This window comes from Lolium rigidum, chromosome 2 (assembly GCF_022539505.1).
Source record: "Lolium rigidum isolate FL_2022 chromosome 2, APGP_CSIRO_Lrig_0.1, whole genome shotgun sequence".
Classification (NCBI taxonomy): Eukaryota; Viridiplantae; Streptophyta; class Magnoliopsida; order Poales; family Poaceae; genus Lolium; species Lolium rigidum.
Window position 1 is genome coordinate 105,421,691 of NC_061509.1, and position 25,938 is coordinate 105,447,628.

Here is a 25,938-nt window from a genome sequence, read left to right on the forward strand (position 1 = left end):
GAAAAGAGCCGATGAGGTCGGCTTCGAGGACTGCCTTGATCTCGTCATGCTTCTTCTTGAGCTCGTCAGTCATATCCTCGTACTTGACCGGAGTGCCTTCCGCCATCTCAGATGTAGATGGCGGTGCGGTGGATGTCGAAGATTGTCCCACCGGGCGTGCCAGAATGTGTTGCGGTCAGAAACCCACCGGCGGGCAGCGACGGGCAACACCGTAGAGCCGGGAATCTCCCAGGACTGCGGCTGGCCCTGGTCCCTCCGAGCGACGGCCCGCAAAGCCTTCTGTGCACACGTCCGATGCTGATGCAGGGCGTGCCACCTGACCTATACCTGGTCAGGAAGCTGTTGGATGATGCCTCGCTTAGTTTCCTGCATGGCATACACGTAAACATTAAATACGAGCCTCGATCGGCTCTCAGGTTATCCTGTGAATTGGCTCAAAGAGCCGATCCACCCATGATGCGTACGAGGTGTACGATCAGATGGTGGTCCTGTTTGATCAAGATAAAGCTAAAGCGATCTACGACGATTTAGGGTTTTCACCGCATAATCGGATCATCCTACTCACGATTGGGCCTCGCAGCCACGCACGGTGATCGTGAGCCGGTCCTAGACAAGGCCTAAAAACCAACACGAGGTTGATCCCCGGAACATCCTGTCTAGGACTAGCAAACGACACCCTACGCGCCGCTGGATCCTCCAACCCTTTGTAAGGCCTAACTATTGCAGATATTAAACTAATCCTTGAAGAACAAGGAGCAACCGTAACGGATCGGATCTACTAAACGATGATCAAGCGGGGTGCCGCCCTTACACCCGTGACAGGCGTAAGGGCGGCTAGATGCCTAAGGGTGGCACGACGATAGCATATGATACGAAGAACAATGCTAACCCTAAAACACCTATGATAACTACGTTGCTCGCCATCAAAAAGGCTTCAGTACGAGCAACGCATGGGGGATGAATAAACGCGTGTGCTGCCTAGATCGCAAGATGCGATCTAGGCAGCATGGTGCTTACCCGGAAGAAACCCTCGAGACGGGGGAGTTGGCGATGCGCCAAGATTGGTTTGTGTTGAACGTTGGTTGTTGTTTATTTCATAAACCCTAGATACATATTTATAGTCCGGGGGACTTTCTAATTCAGGCGTGCACCTAACCGTGCACGGGTAAAACTCTAACTTCCGACCGACACGTATCCTACTATGGTACAGATACACGGGCAATTAGCCCAAACTTGGTACACAAGGCCGATTCATGCATTCCTTCTATGTATATTCTTCAAGCTTATCTCCAATCACGGCCCACCTCTGATCCGGTCAAATTCTGGTGATAACAATTTCAAATTCAAATTTCCATCTGTTTTGAATGGTGTTTGAAACTCAAATTTTCCAGAGAAGTAATAAACACACATGGACTTTTTGAATAAAACAATGCCATGTTGTCCATTTTGAAAAACTTGCAAGATTTGAATGAGAAAGAAATAGAGAGGGATTTGCATAATTGAAAATTGAGATGCAAATTTTGCTCAAATGCAAACTAAATGCATGAAATGCACATGATCACTCCTTTATTTAGATAAACAAGGTTGGGATGTTACAGTGCCTCTAAAAAATTCGTCTTTACGGACTGTTCTGTTTTGACAGATTCTGCCTTTTTATTTCGCATTGCCTCTTTTGCTATGTTGAATGGATTTCTTTGTTCCATTAACTTTCAGTAGCTTTGTGCAATGTCAAGAAGTGTTAAGAATGATTATGTCACCTCTGAATATGTGAATTTTTGATTATGCACTAACCCTCTAATGAGTTTGTGTTGAGTTTGGCGTGGAGGAAGTTTTCAAGGATCAAGAGAGGAGGATGGTGCAATATGATCAAGAAGAGTGAAAAGTCTAAGCTTGGGGATGCCCCCGTGGTTCATCCCTGCATATTTCAAGAAGACTCAAGCATCTAAGCTTGGGGATGCCCAAGGCATCCCCTTCTTCATCAACAACTTATCAGGTCACCTCTAGTGAAACTATATTTTTATTCCGTCACATCTTATGTGCTTTACTTGGAGCGTCTGTGTGCTTTTATTTTTGTTTTGTTATTTTTATTCTCTGAATAAATTCATGCTTGTGTGGGAGAGAGACACGCTCCGCTTTTCCATATGAACACTGGTGTTCTTAGTTTTACTTTTAATGTTCATGGCGAAAGTTAAAAACTGTTTCGTTCATTGTTATTTGGTTGGAAACAGAAAATGCTTCATGTGGTAATTGGTATATTGTCTGGAATAATTTGATACTTGGCAATTGTTGTGCTCAAATAGATCATGTTTAAGCTCTTGCATCATGTACTTTGCACCTATTAATGAAGAACTACCATAGAGCTTGTTGGAATTTGGTTTGCATGATTGGTCTCTCTAAAGTCTAGATATTTTCTGGTGAAGTGTTTGAACAACAAGGAAGACAGTGTAGAGTCTTATAATGCTTGCAATATGTTTTTATGTAAGTTTTGCTGTACCGGTTCATACTTGTGTTTGCTTCAAACAACATTGCTAGCCAAAGCCTTGTACTGAGAGGGAATACTTCTCGTGCATCCAAATCCTTGAGCCAAAACCTATGTCATTTGTGTCCACCATACCTACCTACTATGTGGTATTTCTCTACCATTCCAAAGTAAATTGCTTGAGTGCTACCTTTAAAATTTCATTCCTTGTCTTTGCAATATATAGCTCATGGGAAAATAGCCTTAAAAACTATTGTGGTAAAGAATATGTGGCTTATGTATCTTATTTCTTATAAGTTGCTTGTTGAGCGGTAACCATGTTTCTGGGGACGCCATCAACTATTACACTTTTGTTGAATATCATGTGAGTTGCTATGCATGTTCGTCTTGTCTGAAGTAAGGGTGATTTATCATGATCAAATGGTTTGAGTATGCATATTGTTAGAGAAGAACATTGGGCCGCTAACCGAAGCCATGTATCATGGTGGAAGTTTCAGTTTGGACATTAATCCTCAATCTCTTATGAGAATATTATCTGTTGTTGAAGGCTTATGCATTAAAGAGGAGTCCATTATCTGTTTTCTATGTTGTCCCGGTATGTATGTCCTTAAGTTGAGATCTATCAAAAACGAGAAATCAAATGCGATCTATCTCCTTGGACCTTTGTACAGGCGGCATAGAGGTACCCCTTTGTGACACTTGGTTGAAACATATGTAATGCAATGATAATCCATGTAAATCCAAGCTAATTAGGACAAGGTGAGAGCACTATTGGTATTCTATGCATGAGGCTTGAAACTTATAGGATGTCGCATAACACATATGAATTATTACTACCGTTGACAAAATTGTTTCTATGTTTTCAAAATAAAAGCTCTAGCACAAAAATAGTAATCCCTGCTTCCCTCTGCGAAGGGCCTTTCTTTTACTTTATGTTGAGTCAGTTTACCTACTTCTTTCTATCTTAGAAGCAAACACTTGTGTCAACTGTGTGCATTGATTCCTACATATTTGCTTATTTGCACTCATCATATTACTTTGTGTTGACAATTATCCATGAGATATACATGTTGAAGTTGAAAGCAACTGCTGAAACTTATATCTTCCTTTGTGTTGCTTCAAAACTTTCTACTAAGAATTTATTTCTTTATGAGTTAACTCCTATACATACAAGTCTTATTGATGCTTGTCTTGAAAGTACTATTCATGAAAAGTCTTTGCTATATGATTCAGTTGTCTAGTCATTGTCTTTGCCATTGCTTCGAATCACTTCATTCATCTCATATGCTTTACAATAGTATTGATCAAGATTATGTTAGTAGCATGTCACTTCAGAAATTATTATTTTTATCGTTTACCTACTCGAGGGCGAGTAGGAACTAAGCTTGGGGATGCTTGATACGTCTCCAACGTATCTATAATTTCTGATGTTCCATGCTAGTTTTATGACAATACCTACATGTTTTGCTCACACTTTATAATGTTTTTATGAATTTTCCGGAACTAACCTATTAACAAGATGCTGAAGTGCCAGTTCCTGTTTTCTGCTGTTTTTGGTTCCAGAAAGGCTGTTCGGGCAATATTCTCGGAATTCGACGAAACAAAAGCCCAAGGCCTTATTTTCCCCGGAATGTTCCAGAACACCGAAGGAGAGCCGGAGGGGGCCAAGGGGGACCCACACCATAGGGGGGCGCGGGTCCCACCCTGGCCGCGCCGCCATGTGGTGAGGGAGCCCTGTTGCCCCTTCGACTCCGCCTCTTCGCCTATAAAACCCCTCGTGACCTAAAAACCCGATACCAATTGACGAAACTGCAGAAAGACTCCAGGGACGCCGCCGCCAACGCGAAACTCCGTTTCAGGGGACAGAAGTCTCTGTTCCGGCACGCCGCCGGGACTGGGAATTGCCACCGGAGTCATCTCCATCGACATCACCGTCATCTTCATCGCCATCGCTGTCTCCCATGATGAGGAGGGAGTAGTTCTCCCCCGATGCTGAGGGCTCTACCGGTAGCTATGTGGTTCATCTCTCTCTCCCATGGTGTGATCTTTATGTGATCATGAGTTTTGTATCACTATTAATCTATGTGCTACTCTAGTGATGTTATTAAAGTAGTCTATTCCTCCTCCATGATGTAATGTTGACAGTGTGTGCATCATGTAGTACTTGGCGTAGGTTATGATTGTAATCTCTTGTAGATTATGAAGTTAACTTTTACTATGATAGTATTGATGCGATCTATTCCCCCTTTCATAGCTATTGTTGACAGTGTGTATGCTATGTTAGTACTCGGTCTCAATTGCAATGGTCTATTATGCACTCTAGAGGTTACTTAAATATGAACTCCGGATGTTGTGGAGCTTGTTTACTCCGGCTTGAGGTGTGTTTTTGTAGCCCTACACAATGAATGGTGTTTGTTATCCAACAAGAGAGTGTAGAAAGTAGCATTTATTTATTCAGTTATGTGATCAATGTTGAGAGTGTCCACTAGTGAAAGCATGATCCCTAGGCCTTGTTTCTAAGCATTGAAACACCGTTTCCAACAAGTTCTGTTACATGTTTGCTTGCTGCCATCTTTATTTCAGATTGCAATTACTACTTACAATCATTCATATTACTTGCATCTTACTATCTCTTCGCCGAACTAGTGCACCTATACATCTGACAAGTGTATTAGGTGTGTTGGGGACACAAGAGACTTCTTGTATCTTAATTGCATGGTTGCTTGAGAGGGATATCTTTGACCTCTACCTCCCTGAGTTTGATAAACCTTGGGTGATTCACTTAAGGGAAACTTGCTGCTGTTCTACAAACCTCTGCTTTTGGAGGACCAACACTGTCTACAGGAATAGAAGCGTGTGTATACATCAGCGCTCTAGAGGAATACCACCCTGCAGAGCAGCAGTGGGTTGAATATTGATGAGATAGGTGGCAGTGGAAACAGCCTCAGCCCAAAAGTGAGGCGGAAGAGAAGCGGCAATCATCAACGCACGAGTCGTCTCAAGAAGGTGACGATGCTTGCGCTCAGCCACGCCATTCAGAGGATGAGCACCAGGACAAGAAAACTGAGCAAGAGTACCCTCCTCAGCAAGAAAAGCGCGCAGTGAATGAGAGATATACTCGCTAGCAGAATCTGCACGAAACACACGAATAGGAGTGGAGAACTGCACGAAACACAAGAATAGGCGACAGCGCCTGGCTTGGGGCGCTCCGGCCGCGCTCGGGAGCGACGACTCGGGGACGAACAGGAGGACAGCGGCGGCCGGAGACTAGGGCGGACAGCGGCGGCGACCGGAGATCAAACACGAGTTGCGGCGTGCGGTGGATGCCCTAAACACGATGGAAAGGGCTAGGCAATCTACTTTATACACGTCAACACCCCCTCTCACGTGTGACGGGAAGACGAGAAGACAAGTCAACACGTGTAGAGAGGCAAAGAGGCAGCGGAAGGCCGGATACACACGGCAGGAAAGAGGCAGCGGGAGGCCGGATACACATGGCAGGAGGCTGCGGGTATTTTTTAGAATAAATTGTGAAAGCCAAGATTTGAACTCGAGACCTGGGGCTCTGATACCATGTTAGGAATAAGCAACTTGTATTATCTGGGGCCAAAGGCCACAATATATAGTACAGTGCAATTATGCAGGAAGCCCCCTAACATATGGGGAAACTACAATATACAATATATACATCTAACATATATCAGTGTCGTTTATCAGTGTGATTTATTTGGGAAGTGTTGACATATCGACTGTCCAAAAATGAATAAAAATCTCATGTTCAGGAAGTTCTTGTCCTGTTTAACATTCAGTGCATGGTGCTCAACAGTTTTGGTGCCGCTGATGATAAACATAAAGCATGTGTGATTGTTATTTGTCATTTCTAAAAGCTAAAAATAGTGTGAGGCTCTCCGGCTATCTTCAGAAGCTGGTTCTGTGTGCTATCAGCTCCATTTGGTGCAGCCGAAAACTTGAAAAATTTCATGTTTATGCTGAATCTCTCATCTTATATCTCGGTAGCAAAGTTCATTATGGTACCAAACATCCATGTATACAGTTTGATCCCCACGGCCAAACTAAACTATCAAATCAAGTTTAAATATTCAATGTTCATCATGGAGCGAAACAGTGAAGAAAGGCAAGCAACATTAAAATAAAGTTAAAATATGGAAACTCACCAGTATAGGCCCATCTAGCATCTAAGAAGAGGCGTCGACCTTTTTGAACTTTATTACAAGCCATTTTGTACGACTGAGAGTGCAACCCCGCCTCCTACAACTAAAGTGCCTTCCACCAACACCTATGTTATTCCTGCAATATCAGCATTATCTCCTGAACAAGTTATAGCAGAATAGCATGGCATGAGGCTACCTACCACTACTGGAGTACGGATAAATTCCAGAAAAATATTCTAAATGGAAGTCAGTTATTATGAGAAGAATTTATCGTAGAGAGACACAGTATGCCTATTCAGCAAATTTAGGGAAATATTTTTTTTAGAAGAATAGTGCAGTGCAACTACTATCTACAGAGTGCACCAGTGTTGTGACAATGCTAAATATGAATGCTTAGACAAATTTCACGATGAATGCCTTATGGCCGTTTTGCCTGTGTTTGCACGGGTGAGTGGCTAGGGCTGTAGGGAAGTTGGCAAGCTGGGTCGGTTTCCGGCCTAGCAATAGTAGTTTCCATTTTTCCCTTTTCTTTAGAACTTTCCTTTCTTGTGCCCAGCGAAGACACTAATATAAGGGGAGTCAAACCGAGATATCAGGTGAAGATGGTGCCGGCGACGCGGTGCTTCCCCTCCATCCACGGCTCTCCCTTCCGCCATCAACTTTGGTCACCCTGGTATGTCTCTTATAGGCTTCTACTTCTCATCCTTTTCCATCTTGAATGTAGGGTTCTTGGTCAGAGATGATTCCAGTCTCACTATTCCATGAATAGAAATTGACAGGAAGTAAAACTACACAACTCAAGTGTAAATTTTGGACTGAACTTTCGAATCCAGGAGAGAAGCCCTGAATTATTCCGCTGGTGACATGTTCTAGGTCTATGAAGCTTTGGTCTCAGCTGCGCTCACCTAGATCTTCACCGCGTCATGGATCTAGGGTCCAGCATACCATCCGGTAGGACCTGTTCTATTCACCTGCTTGATTGCCACTTCTGTTTATCCAAATATTATGGCCTGCTACATGTTATTCTGATCTATCGATTACATCCTTCTATTTGCAAATGCTTTTTTTGATGAATGGTTGGAGGCGGATAACTGTGATGCTAAACATACAGTTGAACCTGTCTGTTTTCTCACTAGACAGGGCCGTAAAACTAGAAGAGTAAAGAAGAACCTGGAAAATTACATTTTCATGATAGAGGATGGAATTGATTTCGCGGTTGATCAATTCAGAGCTTTGCTCTCATCATACCTCCATCTCGACTATGAATTTCAGCTAATTAAAGTTGACATCAACAGATTCATTCTCACATTGGGTACTCATATGCCAACTGATTATGCATGTGCTGTACTAGAGGAGGGCAAGATGCTTCGCCTTGCTAGGTCAGACATAATTTGTTACTCTACCAAGAATGGCTCAGCAAAGGTGTCATATGCATTCTGAGATTGTTAACTACTTTTATTGTGTCATATATGCAGGAGAAAATGAACTAAAGCGACAGAGGGCTAGAGAGAGGTATTCACAAAATAGAGAAGAGATAAATAAGGGAAGGCGAGACGGGCTTACCTTTTAATATCAGGTCACTTGTTCCTTCTGTTCAGTCATTTGGCCAATCTGTTCCAACATTCACGGACCACCTCAAATCCTTCACCAACATGAAAGATTGAGTGCAATCACCATTCACAGTTGGTATTTCTCTGAAAAGAAACCAACACGAGAAGAGATAAGCATAGATTAGCATAGCTGAAAGATGTCATACTCCTCTGGAAACAGAGATTAGCATATCTCAGGGTGTCTTAGAGCCACATACACTCATTTTCTAACACAATTTGCACATTGCCGATATCTGACATTTCAAAAACACTTCAGCAGATGTCGATGCTAAAATTGTAGAACTAATTTCTGTTCAAGTAAGTCATGTGCGGCGGCTACCGTTGATGTCCAGTTTACGAACTAAATTTCTGTTCGTAAATCTCCGGCTAACAAAGTAGGTACCAATTCATGCAAATCATGCATCAAATTACAGTATATATTGGAGTAAATGGAAGATTACCCTCCGATTTTGCTTCATGTTGACCAATTTTGAAAATCTGCTCCAGTCCCCGTACTTCTTTTAATTTTAGTTTTTCTTCTGCCTCCTCTTTTATATCCTCAGTTTCTCACCCGATTGGCTGCTTGATCTTCCCTCCATGATTATTCAGCAGCAAAAAGAATCTGGTCCAGTCATTTCTATTCAGCTGATGCGTCTGGGCCATGAAACATGTTGTTCAGATAAGACAACAATGCATTTTTATCATAAACGAGAATGCAAATTAGCTAAAGCATCCAGAATTTTATATGTAAGCATGTTGAGACCGGGCAAGATTAATCAGAATGGTGATATAAAAAGGTGCAGAGTTAATACTAATCAAGTATACTTTATTAGTATAGCAATATGCAAAATAGTGGGCTACAGAGCAGGAACAATTGATTAGATAAAAACATTTGTGACTATTAGAGTCAACCTTATGCACAATAGCTCGAGGCGTAGGACTGTGGCGGTGGCGGCCGCGGCGCGAGGCGTGGAACTGTGGCTACGTCGGCAGCGTCAAGGCGCGGGACAGCGACATCGGACAGAAAGGAATCGAGTAGTGGGGTGGGGGCACACCGAAATACCAGTCGCGGGCGAGGTAGGGAGGGGCGTCGACTATCAACTCCGGGAACATGCCGTACCGAGGTCTGCGCCTCCGCCTCCATCCATGGGGATGCAGGGGAAGGGCGGCCGTCGCTGCAGAGGCGGTGTGGCAGGGGGGATGGAGGTCGTCGCGGCTGCAATAGGGAGGAACGCAACAGGGAATGGGGATAGGACGGAGGCGCTGCTTGTACTGTGTGAGAGAAGAAGATGAGAGTGAGAGTGAACGGACGGTCAACTGCCACAAGTCTCCATCTCCACTAATATATATATAAAAAGAGATAGACAGGCAGATCCAATCAATCTGGGCCCTTCACACACAGTCATCCTACGGTCTAAATCATCCCAATGTTGAGCTCAACACGTTGAGCACATCCTCAATCCCACGTCCACTTACAATACATACCCTTTCGTTAAAACAGCAACCGCTGACTTTCACCATACACAGCAGCGCCAGAGTCTCTACGACCCATCATCCACGCCTTCCGCCCAAGTTCCCAGCCGCCGTTGAGCCGCCGTCGACGACGCAAGTGCCTAGCCGGCGTCGACGACGCAAGTGCCTAGCCGGGGCCGACAACGCAATTGCCCAGTCACCGTTGAACCGCCGTCGACGAACCAACTTCCACAGCCGGCACCGAGGACAAGTGCCCAGCCGCCGTCCATGAACCAACTGCCACAGCCGGCGTCGGGGACGGAAGTGCCCAGCTACCGTTCAGCCGCCGTCCACTGGTAACGCCGGCGTCGACGATGCAAGTGGCCAGCCGCCGTCGACAAACCAACTGCCGCAGCCGCCGTCGTCCACAAAGCGAGTGCCCCAGCCGCCGTCGTCCACAAAGCGAGTGCCCCAGCCGCCGTCTGCCATCGAAGACGCAAGTGCCCCAGATTGCCCAGAGGCCGTCCAACAACCAAGTGCCTCAACCGCATTGGTCACCTCAAATGTGGGTACAAAAAAATTACACTTTGATTTACTTGAGATCAGTTTCATAGTTCATGCATCTATTTACACGTCTCCATGGTTGCTGCATCTACCTACTAATCCAGAAGAAATAATTGATCTGTAACTGAAACAATTTATCTGCTACTGATAAATGGGATGAGATGCAACCAGATTACTATATAACATAATACAGAAGTTGTTTTCATGTCCACTTAAATATCTCCTTTCAAATTTAAGGTTACAAGTATCATTTCTTTCGCTTTAAATCACTTGTGTTCTCAACCATTTGGTCGCTGGCAATGAAGCCCTGAAATAAATAAATGTGTGTACATGATCCGAGGTTAATATATGTGCTTTGCTGCTTCTAAAATCTGAAATTATGAGAATGGATGCAACAAACTCACGGTTAAACTATTTGTATGTTTACTGTAAGATGAATCAATAAAGCAATTGTACTGTCCTTCATTAAGAAATAATTTCAGAGATCAGCATTTCTACTGTCCAGCATCCCTTTTACATGTTCATTACTGAATTAATATATTGTTCCCCCACATGATTTCATATTGGACCTCTTTAAATCGCAGTTTCCTGCACATGAAGAAAATACAGCCACATGCGTCCCCGTCTGCATCAGGGAACCGTTCCCCATTTAAAGATCTAACAAACACGTCTGTACAGAGCAATGCCAATGCCACCAGTCTTCAGACAAGAAACTGAGCTGGTATGCCCGAATGTCTGATGAGAAGAAAGCGGAGTACCTCTAGAAACGGCGTATAGCCCGACAGCAAACTAAGGCAGCAAAACTCAGTAGTTTTAACTCCGAGCATGTATCTCAAAGTCATGATTCGCCGTTACCATCTGTTCAATGTACTCCTCTGAGCACTGTAATGAACACAGGTAACAATGGTACAATCATACCCTTCCGATCCTGCTATGTCTATTAATCACCTATTTCTAATTTATGGGTTCATTCTATGCCAGATGGGACTGATACGCCTGCAAGCTCCCTGGGGACTGATCATCCAGCTGAACAAATTATTGTCGGACGGAAGAAATGAACTGGACAGGGATGGTATGCTAGCCTATCTGAAGATAAGAAAGAAGAGTGCCGCAAGAAACAACGGCAGGACCGACTCAAGAAAACTGAAGCTCACGTTGTTAATATGGATGTACCCCAATCCTCTACTATTGATCATGTTTCACCTGGTAAGATTACCTATATAGTTAATTGACGAATTATCTAATCAGAGGTTTATTTTGTACATGTCCTCCCAGTTGCATCTTATTCCCCTACAATCTCCATGAGTGATGAACATAAATCACAAAGTGGGAATGTGGAACAGAAGAAAACAGTTGGCGAAGGATGGTATGCCAGACTATCCGATCATAAGAAAGAAGAATATCTGCATAAGCTTCGGACGAGCCGTCTACAAAAGAAAACTTCAACTCTTGGTGTGAATAAAGATGAACCGCAACCATCAAACTCGCAAACTTTTCTTGGTAAAATACCTCAACTTGCTACATGGACATACCTCTGGCAATAAGAAACATTAAATTGTGTTGTATCATATTCAGCCAATGTCATGCCTTGTGTTTTTTGCATCTACCATAGGTTTTATGCATGTTGGAACAACACAATCCATTGGAACAGCACAACCCGACCTCAGCCAGGTGGTGGACACGCCATGCACTGTACCCGCCCAAGAACTTATTTGAAATATGATATGGTTAGTCTCAGTTTGTTACATTGATACGTCTCCGACGTATCGATAATTTCTTATGTTCTATGCCATATTATTGATGATACCTACATGTTTTATGCACACTTTATGTCATATTCGTGCATTTTCTGGAACTAACCTATTAACAAGATGCCGAAGTGCCGATTCTGTTGTTTTTGCTGTTTTTGGTTTCAGAAATCCTAGTAACGAAATATTCTCGGAATTGGACGAAACGAAGACCCGGGGCCTATTTCGCCACGAACCTTCCAGAAGACCGAAGAGCATACGAAGTGGGGCCACGAGGTGGCCAAACCACAAGGCGGCGCGGCCAAGGGGGGGCCCGCGCCGCCCTGTGGTGTGGGCCCCTCGTCAGCCCCCCAACTCTGCCCTTCCGCCTACTTAAAGCCTCCGTCGCGAAACCCCTGAGGCGAAAAACCACGATACGGAAAACCTTACTGAGACGCCGCCGCCGCCGATCCCATCTCGGGGGATTCTGAGATCTCCTCCGGCACCCTGCCGGAGAGGGGATTCATCTCCCGGAGGACTCTACACCGCCATGGTCGCCTCCGGAGTGATGAGTGAGTAGTTCACCCCTGGACTATGGGTCCATAGCAGTAGCTAGATGGTTGTCTTCTCCTCATTGCGCTTCATTGTTGGATCTTGTGAGCTGCCTAACATGATCAAGATCATCTATCTGTAATACTCTATGTTGTGTTTGTCGGGATCCGATGGATAGAGAATACCATGTTATGTTAATTATCAAGTTATTACATATGTGTTGTTTATGATCTTGCATGCTCTCCGTTACTAGTAGAGGCTCTGGCCAAGTTTTTGCTTTTAACTCCAAGAGGGAGTATTTATGCTCGATAGTGGGTTCATGCCTGCATTGACACTGGGACGGTGACATAAAGTTCTAAGGTTGTGTTGTCTTGTTGCCACTAGGGATAAAACATTGGCGCTATGTCCGAGGATGTAGTTGTTGATTACATTACGCACCATACTTAATGCAATTGTCTGTTGCTTTGCAACTTAATACTGGAAGGGGTTCGGACGATAACCTGAAGGTGGACTTTTTAGGCATAGATGCGAGTTGGATGGCGGTCTATGTACTTTGTCGTAATGCCCAATTAAATCTCACTATACTTATCATGCCATGTATGTGCATTGTTATGCCCTCTCTATTTGTCAATTGCCCGACTGTAATTTGTTCACCCAACATGCTTTTATCTTATGGGAGAGACACCTCTAGTGAGCTGTGGACCCCGGTCCATTCTTTAATACTGAAATACAAATCTGTCTGCAATACTTGTTTTTACTGTATTCTTGCAAACAATCATCTTCCACACAATACGGTTAATCCTTTGTTACAGACAAGCCGGTGAGATTGACAACCTCACTGTTTCGTTGGGGCAAAGTACTTTGGTTGTGTTGTGCAGGTTCCACGTTGGCGCCGGAATCCCGGTGTTGCGCCGCACTACATCCCGCCGCCATCAACCTTCAACGTGCTTCTTGGCTCCTCCTGGTTCGATAAACCTTGGTTTCTTTCTGAGGGAAAACTTGCTGCTGTGCGCATCATACTTTCCTCTTGGGTTGCCCAACGAACGTGTGAAATACACGCCATCAAGCATATTTTCTGGCGCCGTTGCCGGGGAGATCAAGACACGCTGCAAGGGGAGTCTCCACTTCCCAATCTCTTTACTTTGTTTTTGTCTTGCTTAGTTTTATTTACTACTTTGTTTGCTGCACTAAATCAAAATACAAAAAAATTAGTTACTTGTTTTACTTTACTTAATATCATGCATGTTTTTATTTCACTAGTTAAGCATAATGGAAAACAACAAAAATATGAGAGATCTTTATGAACTTTATCTTGAATTAGGACATGATGTGTTTGAAGAGAGAATTAAAAAACCCATGGAACTTTATATGCATGCTAATGGGAATGTTATTACTATGGATGCTTTGAACACCATTGTTGCTAATGCTATGGAAAATTCTAAGCTTGGGGAAGCTGGCTTTGATCTTTTTAGTCCCCCAAGCATTGAGGAGAAAATTTTCTTTTATGATTACAATATTCCTCCTATATATGATGATAGCCACCTTGTTGAATTTGCTCCCACTACAACTAATAAAATTGATTATGATTATGTGGAGAGTAATAATTTTATGCATGAGACTCATGATAAGAATGCTTTATGTGATACTTATATTGTTGAGTTTGCTCATGATGCTACTGAAAGTTATTATGAGAGAGGAAAATATGGTTGTAGAAATTTTCATGTTACTAAAACACCTCTCTATGTGCTGAAATTTTTGAAGCTACACTTGTTTTATCTTCCTATGCTTGTTACTTTGATCTTCATGAACTTGTTTATTTACAAGATTCCTATGCATAGGAAGCATGTTAGACTTAAATTTGTTTTGAATTTGCCTCTTGATGCTATCTTTTGCTTCAACTACTATTTCTTGCGAGTGCATCATTAAAACTGCTGAGCCCATCTTAATGGCTAAATAGAAAGAACTTCTTGGGAGATAACTCATGTGTTATTTTGCTACAGTATTTTTGTTTTATATTTGAGTCTTGGAAGTTGTTTACTACTGTAGCAACATCTCATTATCTTAGTTTTGAGTTTTGTTGTGCCAAGTAAAGTCTTTGATAGTAAAGTAAGTACTAGATTTGGATTACTGCGCAGTTCCAGATTTCTTTGCTGTCACGAATCTGGGTCTACCTCCCTGTAGGTAGCTCAGAAAATTATGCCAATTTACGTGCATGATCCTATGATATGTACGCAACTTTCATTCAATTTGAGCATTTTCATTTGAGCAAGTCTGGTGGCCTAATAAAATCCATCTTTACGGACTGTTTCTGTTTTTGACAGATTCTGCCTTTTATTTCGCATTGCCTCTTTCGCTATGTTGGATGAATTTCTTTGATCCATTAATGTCCAGTAGCTTTATGCAATGTCCAGAAGTGTTAAGAATGATTGTGTCACCTCTGAACATGTGAATTTTTATTATGCACTAACCCTCTAATGAGTTGTTTCGAGTTTGGTGTGGAGGAAGTTTTCAAGGATCAAGAGAGGAGTATGATGCAATATGATCAAGGAGAGTGAAAGCTCTAAGCTTGGGGATTCCCCGGTGGTTCACCCCTGCATATTATAAGAAGACTCAAGCGTCTAAGCTTGGGGATGCCCAAGGCATCCCCTTCTTCATCGACAACATTATCGGGTTCCTCCCCCGAAACTATATTTTTATTCCGTCACATCTTATGTACTTTGCTTGGAGCGTCGGTTTGTTTTTGTTTTTGTTTTGTTTGAATAAAATGGATCCTAGCATTCACTTTATGGGAGAGAGACACGCTCCGCTGTAGCATATGGACAAATATGTCCTTAGGCTCTACTCATAGTATTCATGGCGAAGTTTCTTCTTCGTTAAATTGTTATATGGTTGGAATTGGAAAATGCTACATGTAGTAATTCTAAAATGTCTTGGATAATTTGATACTTGGCAATTGTTGTGCTCATGTTTAAGCTCTTGCATCATATACTTTGCACCCATTAATGAAGAAATACTTAGAGCTTGCTAATTTGGTTTGCATATTTGGTTTCTCTAGAGTCTAGATAATATCTAGTATTGAGTTTTGAACAACAAGGAAGACGGTGTAGATTCTTATAATGTTTACAATATGTCTTTTATGTGAGTTTTGCTGCACCGTTCATCCTTGTGTTTGTTTCAAATAACCTTGCTAGCCTAAACCTTGTATCGAGAGGGAATACTTCTCATGCATCCCAAATACTTGAGCCAACCACTATGCCATTTGTGTCCACCATACCTACCTACTACATGGTATTTCTCCGCCATTCCAAAGTAAATTGCTTGAGTGCTACCTTTAAAATTCCATCATTCACCTTTGCAATATATAGCTCATGGGACAAATAGCTTAAAAACTATTGTGGTATTGAATATGTACTTATGCACTTTATCTCTTATTAAGTTGCTTGTTGTGCGATAACCATGCTTACGGGGACGCCATCAACTATTCTTTGTTGAATATCATGTGAGTTGCTATGCATGTCCGTCTTGTCTGAAGTAAGAGAGATCTACCACCTTTATGTTTGGAGCATGCATATTGTTATAGAAGAACATTGGGCCGCTAACTAAAGCCATGAATCATGGTGGAAGTTTCAGTTTTGGACATATATCCTCAATCTCATATGAGAATAATAATTGTTGTCACATGCTTATGCATTAAAGAGGAGTTCATTATCTGTTGTCCATGTTGTCCCGGTATGGATGTCTAAGTTGAGAATAATCAAAAGCGAGAAATCCAAAATGCGAGCTTTCTCCTTAGACCTTTGTACAGGCGGCATGGAGGTACCCCATTGTGACACTTGGTTAAAACATGTGCATTGCAAAGATCCGGTAGTCCAAGCTAATTAGGACAAGGTGCGGGCACTATTAGTATACTATGCATGAGGCTTGCAACTTGTAAGATATAACTTTCATAACTCATATGCTTTATTACTACCGTTGACAAAATTGTTTCATGTTTTCAAAATAAAAGCTCTAGCACAAATATAGCAATCGATGCTTTCCTCTTTGAAGGACCATTCTTTTACTTTTATGTTGAGTCAGTTCACCTATCTCTCCACCTCAAGAAGCAAACACTTGTGTAAACTGTGCATTGATTCCTACATATTTGCATATTGCACTTGTTATATTACTCTATGTTGACAATTATCCATGAGATATACATGTTACAAGTTGAAAGCAACCGCTGAAACTTTATCTTCCTTTGTGTTGCTTCAATACCTTTACTTTGATTTATTACTTTATGAGTTAACTCTTATGCAAGACTTATTAATACTTGTCTTGAAGTACTATTCATGAAAAGTCTTTGCTTTATGATTCACTTGTTTACTCATGTCATTACCATTGTTTTGATCGCTGCATCCACTACATATGTTTACAAATAGTATGATCAAGGTTATGATGGCATATCACTTCGTAAATTATCTTTGTTATCGTTTTACCTGCTCGGGACGAGCAGTAACTAAGCTTGGGGATGCTTGATACGTCTCCGACGTATCGATAATTTCTTATGTTCTATGCCATATTATTGATGATACCTACATGTTTTATGCACACTTTATGTCATATTCGTGCATTTTCCGGAACTAACCTATTAACAAGATGCCGAAGTGCCGATTCGTTGTTTTCACTGTTTTTCGTTTCGAAATCCTAGTAACGAAATATTCTCGGAATTGGACGAAACGAAGACCCGGGGGCCTATTTCGCCACGAACCTTCCAGAAGACCGAAGAGCATACGAAGTGGGGCCACGAGGTGGCCAAACCACAAGGCGGCGCGGCCAAGGGGGCCCGCGCCGCCCGTGGTGTGGGCCCCTCGTCCGCCCCCGACTCGCCCTTCCGCCTACTTAAAGCCTCCGTCGCGAAACCCCGAGGCGAAAAACCACGATACGGAAAACCTTACCGAGACGCCGCCGCCGCCGATCCCATCTCGGGGATTCCGGAGATCTCCTCCGGCACCCTCGCCGGAGAGGGATTCATCTCCCGGAGGACTCTACACCGCCATGGTCGCCTCCGGAGTGATGAGTGAGTAGTTCACCCCTGGACTATGGGTCCATAGCAGTAGCTAGATGGTTGTCTTCTCCTCATTGCGCTTCATTGTTGGATCTTGTGAGCTGCCTAACATGATCAAGATCATCTATCTGTAATACTCTATGTTGTGTTTGTCGGGATCCGATGGATAGAGAATACCATGTTATGTTAATTATCAAGTTATTACATATGTGTTGTTTATGATCTTGCATCTCCGTTACTAGTAGAGGCTCTGGCCAAGTTTTTGCTTTTAACTCCAAGAGGGAGTATTTATGGTCGATTGTGGGTTCATGCCTGCATTGACACCGGGACGATGTGACGTAAAGTTCTAAGGTTGTGTTGTCTTGTTGCCACTAGGGATAAAACATTGGCGCTATGTCCGAGGATGTAGTTGTTGATTACATTACGCACCATACTTAATGCAATTGTCTCGTTGCTTTGCAACTTAATACCGGAAGGGGTTCGGACGATAACCTCGAAGGTGGACTTTTTATGCATAGATGCGGTTGGATGGCGGTCTATGTACTTTGTCGTAATGCCCAATTAAATCTCACTATACTTATCATGCCATGTATGTGCATTGTTATGCCCTCTCTATTTGTCAATTGCCCGACTGTAATTTGTTCACCCAACATGCTTTTATCTTATGGGAGAGACACCTCTAGTGAACTCGTGGACCCCGGTCCATTCTTTAATACTGAAATACAAATCTGCTGCAATACTTGTTTTTACTCGTTTTCTTGCAAACAATCATCTTCCACACAATACGGTTAATCCTTTGTTACAGCAAGCCGGTGAGATTGACAACCTCACTCGTTTCGTTGGGGCAAAGTACTTTGGTTGTGTTGTGCAGGTTCCACGTTGGCGCCGGAATCCCTGGTGTTGCGCCGCACTACATCCCGCCGACATCAACCTTCAACGTGCTTCTTGGCTCCTCCTGGTTCGATAAACCTTGGTTTCTTTCTGAGGGAAAACTTGCTGCTGTGCGCATCATACCTTCCTCTTGGGGTTGCCCAACGAACGTGTGAAATACACGCCATCATACATCTCAACTAAATCTATGGAGGACGAATGTTTGTCTATATCGGAACTAAACTAACTAAAAAGTTTCAGATACACATTCCAGTGAACAGTAACAACATGCATTGGTACGTAGCAGTTATAAATACCAGAAAACGAAGTATCCAAGTGCTCGACTCGCTCGGCAGAGGAATGGGCCGCAAAGACCTCGCTGCTATGGTTAGCAATTAGTCCCACTGCCATATCTTTTGATAAGATGCTTTTCTATTATTCTTCGGTATTTTTCGGTTGTGATGTTAATATTGTCATTTATTCGTGCAACAGCCGGAAGGACTGCAAAATTTATTGAAATATGCATCGCTTAACATGGAATTAAAAGATGATAAATGGCCGGACCTAAACGTGACACAATGGCCAAGGGAAGAGTGTATTACGAGCAGATACGCAAACAGGATGGGTATATTCGAACTCAACGCATAATTTATTCTTGCAAGATCAATTTGCTAAATCTATGCCTCAAGTTAAGAAATTGTATGATATTACAGTGACTCAAGATAATTTATTCTTCCATACCATCTCTTTAATTTGGAGCTAGCTATAATGCTACAACTCAATTCATATCTGATGATGAGTTGCTTCATATAAAAATAAATAAGTACATTAGTCTATGTACTTTTTCTGAAGGGACAATGATGTGTATAATTATACATAATGATTACTTTCTATTAAAACATCAGTAAGTAATAGGGAAAGAATACAAATACTCACAAAGTAAGGGTGCGGAGACCGTCCATACCTCAAATATTACATGAATTGGATGTTTAGCTCTACCTTCTCATCCTGGACCATCGAGCCACAATGAATCAACTGGAAATGCAAATAAAAAAAATAAGTTGTCACAAAAGTTAACAATATAGCATTGAGCATTTTTAATGATTTTGAAGGTCTTTTTTTGGTGAGAAATGATTATCCTTATTGAATAAATACTAATTTCTGTATCATTAAAAATTATAATCATGCAGGTCATCGTGTGGTCTATGGATGTTAAATTTCATGGAATATTTCACGGGGGATATTTTATCCGACATTCCTGAACAGGTATATTTGCTCCATATCGCGATACTTATTCCAGGTTGTATCATTATTACTTGAAAACTAACTTTATTTACTGCTTGATTAATAGGTCAATATGACAGATTTTAGAAACAAACTAGCCGTAATTTTGGTGGATTCACATTTGAATGATGATAATATAAGGAATCGAGACTTGAAAGATGATGAAGAACAAACATTTGATCCTACTGATTGTGTCATTGTGGATGGACCTCCTAAAAACATCAAAACATCGAAACTAGCGCCAGAAATTGGGTTCATCTCGCAATCATTGCTTCTGTTACCATCTGCCAATCCAACAGACCAGGAATTAATAGATGAACTTTGCCTATACATCAGCACAGTTGATGATATCCCTTCACTAGAGTAAGCAACATTTTTTTTCATTTTATTGTATTGTTCTAATAAATTGTGATAGCATACATGTAATTGTAATTGACATAATTCTAATTTTACAGGACCGAATGGGTTAAAAGTTCGAGTCCTTATCCTATTAGTCTTAATTTAAGACAAATAAGTAGCATACTAAAAATGAATGAAAATATGAACGTTAGTTGCTTTAATATGGCTGTACGGATACTGGCTGGCACGACATCCAGCTTGCTAGGGATGTCCCAGTCCACTACATGGATTTGAACTTCTGTGTAAGTTAGTTTAACTACATATTAAATCTATTTATATGTGACTCATTTGTGGCATATACTAATATTTATTATTATTATTTTAGTTGATGTCTCAATATGCACGAGATCCAATTCGTAGTGACTATCCTGACGTTGCTCGGTTGGCTCAGTTGTTTCTTAGCTGGCCTGACAGTAATGAGTATCATATATCTGAATGCAATATGGTAAGAATTCAATCCTTCATTCTTATGTTATAATTGTTATAATGATTACTATATTTTTAAATGTATCGGTGCAGATTTTATTGCCTTGGGATATTGTTGGGTTATTCAAGTTGTTCGTCTTCGATCGGCACAAAAAAGTTATCTCTTTTTTGGACCCACTTCCAATACCATATTTGGCGAAGACTATACTTAAAAATGTGGCCGATAATTTTAATCTTGCGCTCGAAGTTGCAAACCCTGCATCAAAGGATGACATAACTAAATGGGGTTGCAAGGCTCCCAAAGTTCCAACAAATCTAGACGAGTAAGAATTTTAACAATGTGTTACAATCTTAACGTATTTATTCGACCCGCAATGTAACATAATATGCATGCAGTGCTCTATCGGGTTATTTGGTTTTTGAGTTCATGCATTTATGGTACGATGGATTGCTACATTTTGCAGTACCCACGGTGAGTATTTACACAGGTTCATTTGCATACACTTTGCACATGTTTTTTTATAACAATGTTGTATAATGCATATATAGGACGATTTTCAACTAAGGAAGCGATTTTTGGTTCACATCCTGAAGTATGAAGCAAATGAAGCTTTAAGCAATATCCCAGCCATTGCACGAAGCCTTATTGATCGCATAAAAAAGTGGACCTTCAAGAAAGAACCGTCATCAGCGAATAAATAGAAGATACAATGTTGCTTAGTTATTTTATCTGTCACTCATATTTCGCCATGTATCAAGAATACATAGATGGAGCTTCAGCTTAGTTTTAATTTTTAAGTATTTTTACAACTAATTCTAAATACATTTATGAGATTGTAAATTTTATGTAAGTGTGGATTGTGTGTTTTAGGCGCTCTCACACCTCTTAGGAATAAATGGCTCGATAAAATACATGACAAAGGATCACAATATATGGTTTTATGACATAGGACAAGACGTGCTTCTAAGAAAACTAGCTAAACAATATGATCAAATAAAATTATTTTATCACAACTTATAATATGTGCGTGGCATGTGCACCTTTACAGCATGTGGAGTAAATGGAAAATTACCCTTGTAGCGTAGTTCACCGATTTATATTCTCTTCTGCCTCCTCTTTTATATATCCATGGTTCCTCACCTGGTTTGCCTGTTTTCTCTTCCCTCCTTGAAATGTTATGCCTGTGATACAGATTGAGTTTACAATCTGCTGGATGAATAAAAATGGAAAAGGTACAAGATAAGCACCCGACAGATCCCACAACCTTGAATGGCATAAGCCGAGATCCTAATTTTGACCAGATGGCTTGTAAGTTGAAGATTCAATACTGTTTTAATATCCTGGGACAATAAATAAGGTTCAAATTTCATGTATATGCAAGTCAGATGATATCAAATATAGTCATTTGTTCATTAAAGCGAGAATTTCAATAAAGCAATTTTAGACTGTTTTAGCTTGCCCAACTCACCCTCCGTACATAATCTGCCGCAATATGCTTGTGCAATTCACTTAGGGTTGTTTTAGCTTTTTGTCTTTCATCTTCAGCCAGCGAACAAGTATACAATGACAAAAGTTCAAGTGGAATGTGTTCTTCCTTTTCTGGATGCCGTAAAAGATTGTATTGGAGATAAAAAAAAAACAGAAATAGAGGTGCCACTAAAACCTTGTAATTAACCCTTGCACTGTTAACAATTAATTAATTTTTTTCTTCACGCAAAAATACTACATGCCAGATTTCAGTAACAATTTATTTTGTATACAATGTTGTATATCTCAGTGATTTCGAAGGTTTTTAGTTATCTCAATAGAAAGCTAAGCAGGTGTACACAGGTACACTCCTTATAAACTGCACAGATTTACTTCATCTTCTCTTGAGGTACCAGTAGACACATTGTACACAATCAGAGCTCAGATTGGATCATTTTGATGTACCACTGAAATGTATTTGTATGTTTATGCTACACCATTTAGGGATTTGGTGATGATAGTTTTATATAGTTCAGATTTATGCTTCTCTTTTATCTATTTCATAAGAGGTAGTCGTCAGACCACTGATCATTCACGTTTTCTACCAATCATGTGATTCTTGAAGACCACTGATCCATCGTGTTTTCCACCAATCTTATGATTCTTGAGGACACTCGCCCTACTACAAACAGAAAGTTATCAACATACAGAAGAGAGAGACAAACTGAAGATTAAACAATATGTCACTATGTTTCAGAGCTCTGTATATGGGTATGCAAAATCACAGCCACAGCCTACAAGTCAAATTCAGGGTTGACCAAATTCTGTTATATTTTGGAACACACATAAAACAAATAATCGGAGATAGACCTTGTATTTCATTGTGCTGCTACTGGTTTTCCTAAAAGACCAATTAAAGTTAGCAGATATTTTCAAATTTCACATCATTCATGAATAGTTGATTACCCTTTAGAATGATGCCTGATGCTATGTTGGGAGGATCATACAAGTTTGTGCAACTAAAGAAGAAGACATACTAAAGTATGAACTTAATAATTCTAAATTAAAACAGTTGGTTAACACAAGCAGCTGATGTTGCACTGCACAATACCGGAGAAGAGGAAGATCCCGAGATGGATGTGGTGGGAGACAGACTCGAACGCAAATGGCGGCCCGGCTGGTGCCCCCTCCTGCTGCGCGAAGTCCTGTACGGCGTTAGCTCCAGCAGCGCCTTGCCTCCTGCGGATCCCGCCTCCTACGCTCCCATCGTCGCCGCCGTGCGCTGGGTTGCCCACGAGCATGCCGAGCTCGAGCGCCTCCTTGGGCACTTCGGCAGCCGGATTCGACGAGAAAGGGCGGAGAAGAGAAGGGGCATGCGATTTCTCTCGCCGACAGTGGAGACGAAGTGGGAGGGGAGGCCTGACGAGAGAGGGAGCTGGAGAGGGGTTGCCGGACCTTGGGGCGGTGGGGAGGTAGTTGAGTGGGCAGCTTGAGGAAGCAGAAATAATAGTGGTACAGAGTCTGGGCTTGTCGATTCTCTTTTTCTTTTGTGAGCTGGGTATACTATTCAGTTTGGGTGTGCACTCCTTGGATAGTAACGAGATAATGATGTACTTAGCCCACACTCAAACTGCGATTTAGTCAGCGCTGCCTTCTAATTGAATAAACGTGTTACTTTAAAATAAAATCTACTTGCATATGAATTGTAGTTACTTTCATCGAATATATAAATTAAATTTTGTATCATCGAAAACTTGTAATCATCCAGGTCATGTTTTTTATTTGTGAATGTTAATTTTTTTTTGTCATATTGATATCTGAATGTTAAATTTGATGGAGTGTTTCAGGGGAGATATTTTATCCGTCACTCATATTTCGCCATGTATCAAGATACATAGATGGACCTTCAAAAAGAAACTAACCTTGTGGAGATGCGTGAGCGTTGGAGAGGCACGGAAAAAGTAGGCCGCAAGCACGGCATCCTCAGCGCCGTCCCTCTGCTCTTGCTGCGATTCACCGACGCTTGTCCCGCGAGAGGAGAAGGCCGGCCCCGTGGAGCCCTCCAAGGCGTGCGCGTTGGCCCCTGCCGCAAATTCGATGGAGAACTCTGTCGATTTATAGCTCGGGGTCTCGCATGCCGACCTTGGCGCCGCCTTCTCTCCGCAGGATCTCCAGTGCATCCTCGAGCTCAGACTCTATGCGGCGCGAGGAAAGGGATGCGGTGGTGGGGGGAGGCAGGCCAGGGGATGGTCGTGAGTGGTGGGGGGCGGGGCAGCGGGAGGTCCTTGCCGGCGGCGGGGATGATGAGACGGGAGCTTGAGAGTTGAGAGAGAGTGAGATGGTCAGACACACGAGCGATGTGTCTTCATGTGAACACGTGTCTCACTCTCTATCATGACATTTATTCTATGTTACATTGTTATTTAAAAAAAAATTCTTTGCAGATAGAACCATCAAATTAAGAGAAATATTCAACAATACGAAGCATCCAACAAAAAGAAAATTACAATAATTCTTGAGATGGACTTTGTCTTCACCCTCCAAGCCATGTCAACGGCGAGCCGCCACTGCCGCTCCTCCCTGAGCCGGCCTACCGTTGTTGGTTACGGGCAGAAAGCCGTCGAATAGGTCAAGAAGACAACATCTGTATCGCAGACAAAGAAGAAGGAATAAACATCGACGAAGCTTCATGGAGATCTGAAGATCCCCCAGCCAGAAGAAGCCCCCGAGAACCACATCACTCCCACAACCTTTTTAATGTCGCCGTTAAGATGGGGGTGAAGCTGGGAGGCTTTATTGGAAAAGACGCCGCCGCCACCACCTGAGTGTCACCCCGGCGATAGGGACCAAGATCCACCCAGCATCAATGGCTCGAAGGCCACAGAATTTTGGCAGGTCGGCGGCATGAACGGGAGGCGACCGGAAACCCTAATCGTCTCCTTGATCGCCTCATCTCCAGTTCGTGTACGTGTTCTATTTCTTGCAACGCACCACCAAAAAAGCCTTTCATAGTTTAGAGCAAAAGTTATTATTTTAGTGGACTCGAAAACGAATGATGATAAGTCAGAACTTCAAAAATGGCGAAAGCAAAATCTATCCCTCTGACTTTAACATATGACACATACAGAGCGAGGACCTATCTACTGCCTCATCGAATAAAGAGTAGGTAAAAACATTTCATTAAAATATAAATAGTATAATAAAATAAACATTTCATTTTAAAGACGTGCATTGCACGTGCACGTTTACTAGTCATTTTTTAACAAAAAAAAAAGGTAGTATGTGTGGATAGCACGAGTTGCTATTTGAGGTTCTGATAAGACAATGTTAAGATTTTAAAGATCCAATTGCTTTTACATTTTAGTGTAAAACCGTTTCTATAATTGGTTTTATATAACATATTCTCACCGTTTATAAAAAGGAAAATGCTTGGTATAAGCCCACCGATCCACCGCGAAAGATCGGTCGCTTCGCTGGCCACGTGTGTGACGTAGCGAAAGAACCCAGCGCCGCATGGGGCCATCCACGTTGCTCCCAATTTTTTCGTTCTTCTTTATACTTATCTTATCTTCTTTCTTCTCTCTCGCGTGAACACCGCTCACCACCTGATCCCCCGCCGATGTCGCCATTTTCCCCCTTATCCCCTCCCGCGCTCATGCTGCTGGAAGAGCTCTCCGGCGCCGCTCCCCCGCCCTCCCACATCTCTGCGCTCGCGCTGCTTTAATTTTTCGGGCGTTGACCGTCTAAACTGGGACAGTCTGTGCTACAAGCTGCTGCTGCAAGCCGTGGGCCGTCTCCGCTGCGGCCGCGCTGCAAGTCTCCCTCGTCGTTCCCCCGCCGCCATCATCTGCTCGAGTTACGTCGCCGATGCTCCGGTCGCCGACCGCCACATAAAGGGCCGGCCGCAATTTC

General features: G+C 42.2%; 2 long non-coding RNA genes across 4 annotated transcripts in view; both read right to left on the reverse strand.

Moving 5' to 3' along the window:
• LOC124687053 overlaps positions 1 to 9,511 on the reverse strand; it is a 16,813-nt gene extending 7,302 nt beyond the window's left edge. The window contains exons 1-4 of one of the 2 annotated variants that reach the window (XR_006998062.1): positions 9,296 to 9,511; positions 8,702 to 8,894; positions 8,215 to 8,345; positions 6,655 to 6,787 (exon numbers count right to left, since the gene is read on the reverse strand). This is a non-coding gene — a long non-coding RNA (uncharacterized LOC124687053). Of the gene's footprint in view, positions 1 to 5,981; positions 6,788 to 8,214; positions 8,346 to 8,701; positions 8,895 to 9,295 lie in introns of those variants that run through there. The other variant, XR_006998061.1, reaches the window with a different exon arrangement.
• A 630-nt stretch (positions 9,512 to 10,141) lies between these two features.
• Positions 10,142 to 21,901, reverse strand: LOC124687054. Of its 2 annotated transcripts, none has more exons than XR_006998064.1 (3): positions 21,824 to 21,895; positions 21,632 to 21,740; positions 10,142 to 10,250 (listed from the first exon to the last, which is right to left on the reverse strand). It is a non-coding gene; the product is annotated as an uncharacterized LOC124687054 (long non-coding RNA). The 2 variants fall into 2 exon arrangements; XR_006998063.1 differs by lacking the exon at positions 10,142 to 10,250 and adding an exon at positions 20,925 to 21,226 and having other exon boundaries at positions 21,824 to 21,901.
• Positions 21,902 to 25,938: the final 4,037 nt, after the last annotated feature.